This window comes from Schistocerca piceifrons, chromosome X (assembly GCF_021461385.2).
Source record: "Schistocerca piceifrons isolate TAMUIC-IGC-003096 chromosome X, iqSchPice1.1, whole genome shotgun sequence".
Classification (NCBI taxonomy): domain Eukaryota; kingdom Metazoa; phylum Arthropoda; class Insecta; order Orthoptera; family Acrididae; genus Schistocerca; species Schistocerca piceifrons.
The window spans coordinates 655,001,758-655,010,587 of NC_060149.1; positions in this window are offsets into that span (position 1 = coordinate 655,001,758).

Genomic DNA, 8,830 nt, shown 5'->3' on the forward strand with positions numbered 1-8,830 from the left:
CCTCTATGCTCACACCCTATAACCAGCAGTCTCTCCTCCCTCTTCCCCATCACCCATATCTTCCCCTCCCCTTTCCCCACTCCACATCTCTATATCATCATCATCATCATGTGCTGCACAAACTCACTGGCTCTGTTGCACCTGTGTTGCATTCACTTTTCTGTGCACATACGGCCTCTCCCTCCCACATTCCTAACCCGCACACTTGCTGCTACCACTTAGCTGCTAGCTACCCCTCCCCAACCCATCCTCTCACTTGGTGCCTCTTTCTCCATCTTATCAACCCAATGCAAAAACACCCGTCACTCCAGTCTGCCTACTGAATTGGAGTCCCAGCAGTTTGGGTTCACCCAGTACAATGTAGCTGCACAGGTGTTTGTGTCAGCATTTGTGTGTGTGTGTGTGTGTGTGTGTGTGTGTGTGTGTGTGTGTGTGTGTGTATTGTAGTTCATTAAAGAATTTTCCTACTTTCATAAATTATCTACATGCTACCAGAACTTGGCTTACCAGAGTATTGCGTAAAGTAGTAACTTATTGCAGCTGCTTGCAGAGGTGCCTTTAAGGATCTCAGAACTCCTGCACTTATTTTTCAGTACATTTACCCATTACTGGTTTTTGTTGCTGATAACAAAAATAAGTTTCAGCTGAACTGTGATTTGCACAATCCTTATAAAAAACACAAAAATAATTTTCATCCTAGCTATGCCTCCTTTTACAGGGTTAAGAGTGAAGTTAGGTTCTCTTGTACAAAGATATTCAACTAGTTCATGTGTAACATAGAACAAAAAATTTGTAATCCCTACCAGTTGAAAAGAAAACTAAAAGCATACCACATTTGTCAATCTTTTATAAATTACCTGATTATCTAGATTCAAGAATTGAACATTCCTGTTACCTACATGGTAAGTAGCAGTGTTCCTTGTAAAGGTGCATGATGAGTAGTAGTGTATTGTAAGTAGGCTTCTGTTGGTGCAAGTGGAGGTAATAATTTTCTTTGAAAAATATCAGTGCAATTAAATAAATATTAGGCTACCAACAGAAGAACAACAGTAGCTATTTAATAGTTAGTTAGTTAGTTTCATGTTCCATGAATCATTTTGCACAGTAAATTATCATGATATGAAATGAGTCATTTTACATTCATATTGAAAATTAATTTGTACATCTATTTGTACTCTAAACATCACCATATAATTATTCCTCCCCTCCCCCAAATGAAAACAAGACATTCAATTGAATCAGCAATTCCTACCTACCACCTTTTACACATTACAAACATAGAAACTCTTCTACAGAATAGAAGGAGTTGTCAAGGAGAAACTTTTCCAATTTATTTAAATTTTACCTTGCTGTCTGTTAGACATTTATATCGCTGGGTAAGTGGTCAAAATTTTTTGTTGCGGTGTTGTGCACCACTTTCTGTGCTGAAGACAACCTTAATGTAGGGTAATGAATCTCATATTTTCTTCTAGTGTTGTAAATATGTACCTCATTGTTCATTTTGAACTGTAATGGATTATTTACAACAAACTTCATGAGGGAATAAGTATACTGTAAAGCAGTAGTCAGAATGCCCAACTTCTTAAACAGATGTCTACAAGATGATTGCGGATGAGCACCACATATTATTCTTACAGCACATTTTTGCGCAATGAAGACTTCTTTCTTAAAGATGAGTTACCCCAGAACATTATTCCATATGACATTACTGAATCAAAATAAGCAAAATATGTCAGCTTACTGATTTCTCTCTCCCCAAAATTTTCTATGATTCTAAGTGCAAATGTGGCTGAAATAAGTTGTTTAGGAGTTGCAAAATGTATTTTTTTCCAATTTAAATTCTCATCAATATGGACACCTAAAAACTTTGAAGTTTCCACCATATGTATTACTTCATAACCATGTGTTACTCTTGTCACTGGTGCAGTACCCTTAAAGGTGCAGAACTGAATACCCCAAGAGGTGCAGAACTGAATATGACGTGTCTTTGTGAAATTCAGGGTGAGACCATTTGCAGAAAACCAGTCAATGATACTTTTGAGAACTTTGGTCACCATTTCTTCCATTTATGTAAGTATACTGGGAATGATTACAATACTGGTGTCATCTGCAAAAAGAACTGATTCTGCTTGTTGTACATTAGATGGTAGATCATGTACATAGATGAGAAACAGTAGTGGACCTAAGACTGAGCCTTAGGGAACCCCATATGTGAGTTCGCCCCAGTCAGAATTATGTCCTTGATTATATTGCTTGAATTACTACTAGTACAACATTCTGGATTCTTTTGGTTAGATATGACATGATCCATTGGTTGGCTATACCATCAATCCCTTAAAACTTCAATTTATCTAAGGGTATACTATGATTCACACAATCAAATGGCTTAGATAGGTCACAGAAATTACCTACCAGTGCTGTTTTGTTATTTAATGCTTGTAATATCTGGTGTGTGAACATGTAAATTGCATTCTCAGTAGAGCAACCATTATGAAACCCAAACTGTGATTTCTTGAGGATATTATTGCTGCCAGGGTGAGATACTATTCTAGAATACATCACCTTCTCAAAAATTTAGGAAAATGTTGTCAGCAGTGAAGTAGGTTGGAAGTTACTTATGTCTCTCTTATCATCTTTCTTAAAGAGGTGTTTAACAATGGCATATTTTAGCCTCTCTGGAAAGGTGCCTTGAATTAGTGATGCATTACATATTTCGTACAATACTGGACTTATCATGTGGGAACAAATCTTTAATACTCTTTTGGAAACACCATCAAAACCAGAAGAGCTTTTATTCTTGAGAGAATGTATGACCATCCTAATTCCAGAAGTAGAAGTTGGTGGTACTTTCATATGATGTAATTTTATGAGAGTTACTTCTTCAACATGTTGCTGTCATCTTTCTCTTGAAATGTTGGTCCCTATGCTTTCTACTACGTTTAAGAAATGATTATTAAATACATTTGCTACCTGTGACTTGTCATTTACAACCCTTCCATTCAATTCAATAGTAATGTTATCCTCTTCTGTTGTTGGTTGTTCTGTCTCTTGCTTCACTATATTCTATATTGCCTTAACTCTGTTGTCAGATGTACTGATTTCTGACATTATGTGCGTGTTTCTTGATTTTTTATCATCTTTGTTGTTAATTTTGAGTAGTTTTTGTAGTGCACAACTACTGCAGGGTCTCTACTTGTTCTTGCCAAAAGATACATTTCCCTTTTCCTATGGAAAGATACTTTAATCCCCTTAGTGACCCATAGCTTTTTACATGGCTGTTCAGTGTCCCTTTTGATTAGCTTATATCTACTATAGCAGCAACTTTCTTTAACTCTTAACTATGTTAGTGTTTTCAGGTTGCTTTATTATTCTGGTTGGGTCTTATGTAACCAGATAACTAGATAAACTAGCAGCCATGAGAGAAATGTGGGATCTATTTGTCTGTAACTGAATGTGTTACTATGCACCAGGTGAGAAGTCACTATTGACTAAATGATGGTTGATTTCATAGATGATGTAATATCAAAGCTTACATGCCTAGAAAACCATGATACTAAGGCACAAAAATAATTTGCACGTGTGACTCTCATACTAATTTTTTGTGTAATGCACAGGTAAGGAACAATGAAATGATGCACTGTCTGTCCCCATCAATTATATACTGATACAGAGACTTATTACGCCCATCCAAGGTTCAAATCTTAATTCTGTGACTGATAGTTGGTTATGTTCTTGGAATTATGTGAAAAACTGACAGAAAATTATCTGACTGTGTTAGGTACTCTAAAAATGAATAAGCCGCATCTGTCCGCAGAATTTAAGCCAAATCAGAACAGTCAAGTAGGCACAGTACTTTTGCGTCATAATGATAACATGACAGTTTGTTCATAAATTTCTAAAAAATAATTCGGCAGTTGTGTTACTATCTACAACACACCATGATCAAGAAGCAAGCAAAGAAAATATGCCTGTGCAACGACTACTCTATCTAGATGAACCAGTAGATGGCCAATGATCATATTTTTTGCCGTAATGAACATTGGTGATAAAAACAGTGTTAATGATTTCAGGGCTCTTGAAAATTCTGAGGAAACAAATTGTAAAGAAGAACTAATGTAGCTTGGGAAAGCTCTAATTCACCCATAAGTGCAACACAGGGGTTTGAAATTTGTTCCTTGAGACTGCAAGCCATCATACACAAACTCTTACAGTCACATACACTTCAATGTGAACTCAGTGAAGAACACCAAGAAAACGTAGATTTGGCGTGTCCTACACAGGGGGGGGCGGGGGCGGGGGGGGGGGGGGGGGAGTGGTTAATAACCTTGTCTCACCAAATACTATATTTTATTTTCTCATAATATTATGATTTATAAATAACATTTGTTTTTGTTGTATTTTTAACAACAAAAACAATCAATTTTTGACAGTGTAATGTCACTGGATAGATAAGAAATATACTCACCAAGTGGTGGCAGGAGAATACACACATAAAAGAAGATTATACTTATGCAAGTTTTTGGAGCAAGTGGCTCCATCTTTCAGCAGAAGAATTGAAGAGGAAAGAAGAGGGGTGCAGAAAAAGGATTGGAGACTTTTAGGAAAAGGGGTAGATTTCAGAAAACTCAGCCAGAACTATGGGTCAGGGGACACTTACCGGACAGGATAAGAAAGAAAGATAATTTGTTGTGTTTGCCCATACTCAGACAGAAAAACTGAAAATCAACGTGAAAAGGGAGTTATTTCTATTCCTAGTTTATTTGCCCATTTCCTATATGAGAATTCAGATTCTTAATAATTTTCTGTCACCATAAACTAGGTTGTATTTTGTCATAATATTACAGTTTATAAAACACTTGAATATTTTCCTACTTTATTAACTTTTTTATCTGGTTATTGTTCTGGTAGAATGATTATCAAACCGGGGACAGTATAGAGCAAACAAGAACCATGTCAAAGTCATGTTTGAGTTGAATATGTCCCAGAAAGTACCATGTGATGCAAATAATGTCACATCTTCATTTCCTGATTTCATACATCATGATAAATACAACAACAAAGCAAAAGTCTTTACTTCAGTCAAATATAAGTCCTTTATGTACAGTGGGAATGGATATTTTAACTCATCTCTACTTGCTCTAATTCTGCCATTCATATATAACAAAATAACATTCAATATGGGATCAGAAACAAGTAAGTTCCCGGTTTGTAACACATTTCCAGGCTCAATATTGCTTGCAACACTTGCAGTTCTAGTGGGTAGACATATTTTCAACTTGAGTTCTGGTGCATTGTTTATATGTTTTAGACCTTTTTAAATCTGTGTTTTTACCAAAGTAATAATTTGTTACATTGGCATTTCCATCTTCAGTGTCTTCAAAAAATCCATCTGAGGATGCTCCAGACACTGAATCATGATCTGTGGTAATAAATTGATTTTCTCTATCATCCCTTTCATCACATAAGTCGCTGAAGTGTGGACTATTGACAGTGGTCTCTATTTCAGCTTCTGTTAGGGGCCTGTTAGGTGGTTTTCACAAAGTTGTTGTGGTGAAAAAATAAACATCACTTATAGGTAGACTGTGTGATATGATTAGGAATGAATCCATACTTTTATGTAACCTGATACACAAACTAAAGTTAAATTTTTGAAAGATAAACTTACCAAGTAACAGAAAAAATGGCATACACATATGTGCTGGTGGGGTCCAAACAGTTAAAAATTGTGATATTTCACCTTTGAGCACCAATAATGCACTCTGGTTCCTGCAATGGTTAAATGGCAACATACACCAAAATTATGAGAAGCCTCAACAACATCTGGCAGTTACCTTGAGAAATGTTATTAAAAACATTGTGGAGGGGATTTACAGACCACACCAGCATGGTTACACATTAATCTAGAGGCTCTCCTTTTAATTTATGAGGTTACAGTTAGCTGGTGTATGCTGAAATATAATTAAGCAATTCATTGTAATATACAGTTCAAGTTTCTATGACTTCATTGCATACTGTTACTGTATACCATGATCCTATTCATGTCTGTGAAGGTTCTTTTTCTTGGTGGGATTTACTAAACATGATGAGTGACTTTGATTTGAGACCAAGGCCTCAAAAAATAGTTATCTGTAAATGTGAAGCTGGCAATTTTTTGTTCTATATATACTATTTATTGAGATAAGTTGCGTTATAGTTATATCCTCTACCATCTCAAGATCAAAGTATAGAATGAGGTGTGTGATACCATTCATTTACTTGAGATGCTGAGGCAATCTTTGATGAAACAATAATTCATTTTTACATATATGATACCTAATCTCTGTACTCTGCACCAGCTACACTGGGTTTATTCAGATAGCAAATCCTTGATCAGGTCCAATGTTACCAAACTGCTTGTTCTGTGACTGTATTCTAAGGAGTTTGAAATTGATTTGAGATTTTTGAGCTGCCTAACCACTGCATTTTTGATGCATACAATATGGAATGTTACAGTTCATCTGAGTTCAGCATTGGTTCTTAATATAGCATATGCTCATACTTTTGTGAATGTCATATATAGAAAATCTCAATATTATTTCCATATGCAGATATTTGAAGCATTGATCTAATTATAATTAACCAGGAGACAATAAAAGTAGAAAGAGACATTCTGTGATGGCTGGAGTGGCCAAGCGGTTCTAGGCGCTACAGTCTGGAACCGCACGACTGCTACGGTCACAGGTTTGAATCTGCCTTGGGCATGGATGTGTGTGATGTCCATAGGTTAGTTAGGTTTAAGTAGTTTTAAGTTCTAGGGGACTGATGACCTCAGCAGTTAAGTCCCATAGTGATCAGAGCCATTTGAACCATTTAGACATTCTGTCTATTGCACCCTAAAGTCTTTTTTTTGTCATCAGTCTTCTGACTGGTTTGATGCAGCCCACCATGAATTCCTCTGCTGTGCTAACCTCTTCATCTCAGAGTAGCACTTGCAACCTACGTCATCAATTATTTGCTGGATGCATTCCAATCTCTGTCATCCTCTATGGTTTTTGCCCTCTATAGCTCCCTCTAGTACCACAGAAGTCATTCCCTCATGTCTTAATCCATATCCTATTATCCTGTCCCTTCTCTTTATCAGTGTTTTCCACATATTCTTTTCCTCTCCAATTCTGCGCAGAATCTCCTCATTCCTTACCTTATCAGTCCACCTAATTTTCAACATTTGTCTGTAGCACCACATCTCATATGCTTCGATTCTCTTCTGTTCCGCTTTTCCCACAGTCCATGTTTCACTACCATAAAATGCTGTACTCCAGGTGTACATTCTCAGAAATTTCTTCCTCAAATTAAGGTCAATATTTGATATTAGTAGACTTCTCTTGGCCAGGAATATCCTTTTGCCATTGCTGGTCTGCTTTTGATGTCCTCTTTGCTCCATCAGTCCTGATGTTAAGTTTCTCATTGTTCTCATTTCTACTACTTCTCATTACCTGCATCTTACTCTGTACTCATTAGACTGTTCATTCCATTCAGCAGATCATGTAATTCTTCTTTACTTTTACTCAGGACAGCAATGTCATCAGCAAATTTTATCATTGATACCCTTTCAACTTGAATTTTAATTCCACTCCTGAACCTTTTTTTTATTTCCATCACTGCTTCCTCGATGTACAGGCTGAACAGTAGGGGCAAAATGCTACATACTTGTCTTACACTCTTTTTAGTATGAGCACTTCATTCTTGGTCATCCACTCTTATTATTCCCTCTTGGCTGTTGTACATATTGTATATGACCTGTCTCTCCCTATAGCTTACCTGTGCTTTTCTCAGAATTTCAAACATCTTGCACCATTTTATGTTGTCAAACGCTTTTCCAGTTCAATAAATCCTATGAACATGTCTTGATTTTTCTTTAGTCTTGCTTCCAGTATTAACCGCAATGACAGAATTGCCTCTCATGTACCTTTACCTTTCCTAAAGCCAAACTGATTGTAATGTAGCACATCCTCGATTATCTTTTCCATTCTTCTGTATATTATTCTTGTAAGCAACAATGGATGCATGAGCTGTTAAGCTGATTGTGCTGTAATTCTCGCACTTGTCAGCTCTTGCTGTCATCGTAATTGTGTGGATATTGCTTTTCTGGAACTCAGATGGTATGTCACCAGACTCATACATCCTACACACCAATGTGAATAGTCATTTTGTTGCCACTTCCCCAAAATGACTTAAGAAGTTCTGATGGAGTGTTATTTATCCCTTCCATCTTATTTGATCTTAAGGCCCCCAAAGCTCTTTTAAATTCTGATTCTAATACTGGATCCCCTATATCTTCTAAATCAACTCTTGTTTCATCTTCTATCACATCAATCAAATCTTCCCCCTCATAGAGGCTTTCAATGTATTCTCTCCACCTATCTGCTCTCTCCTCTGCATTTAACAGTGGAATTCCCATGGCACTCTTAATGTTATCACCCTTGCTTGTAGTGTCATGGATGGTTGTTTTGACTTTCCTGTTGCTGAGTCTGTCCTTCTGACAATCATTTCTTTTTCAATATCTTCACATTTTTCCTGCAGCCATTTTGTCTTAGCTTCCTTGCACTTGCTATTTATTTCATCCCTCTGCGACTTGTATTTCTCTAATCCTGAGTCCCCCACAACATTTTTGTACCTCCTACTTTCATCAATCAGATGAAATATTTCTTCTGTTACCCATGGTTTCTTCGCAGTTACCTTCTTTGTACCTATGTTTTCCTCCCTAGCTTCTGTGATGGCCATTTTTAGAGATGTCCATTCCTCTTGAACTGTACTGCCTACTAAGCTATTTCTTATTGCTGTATCTATCTTT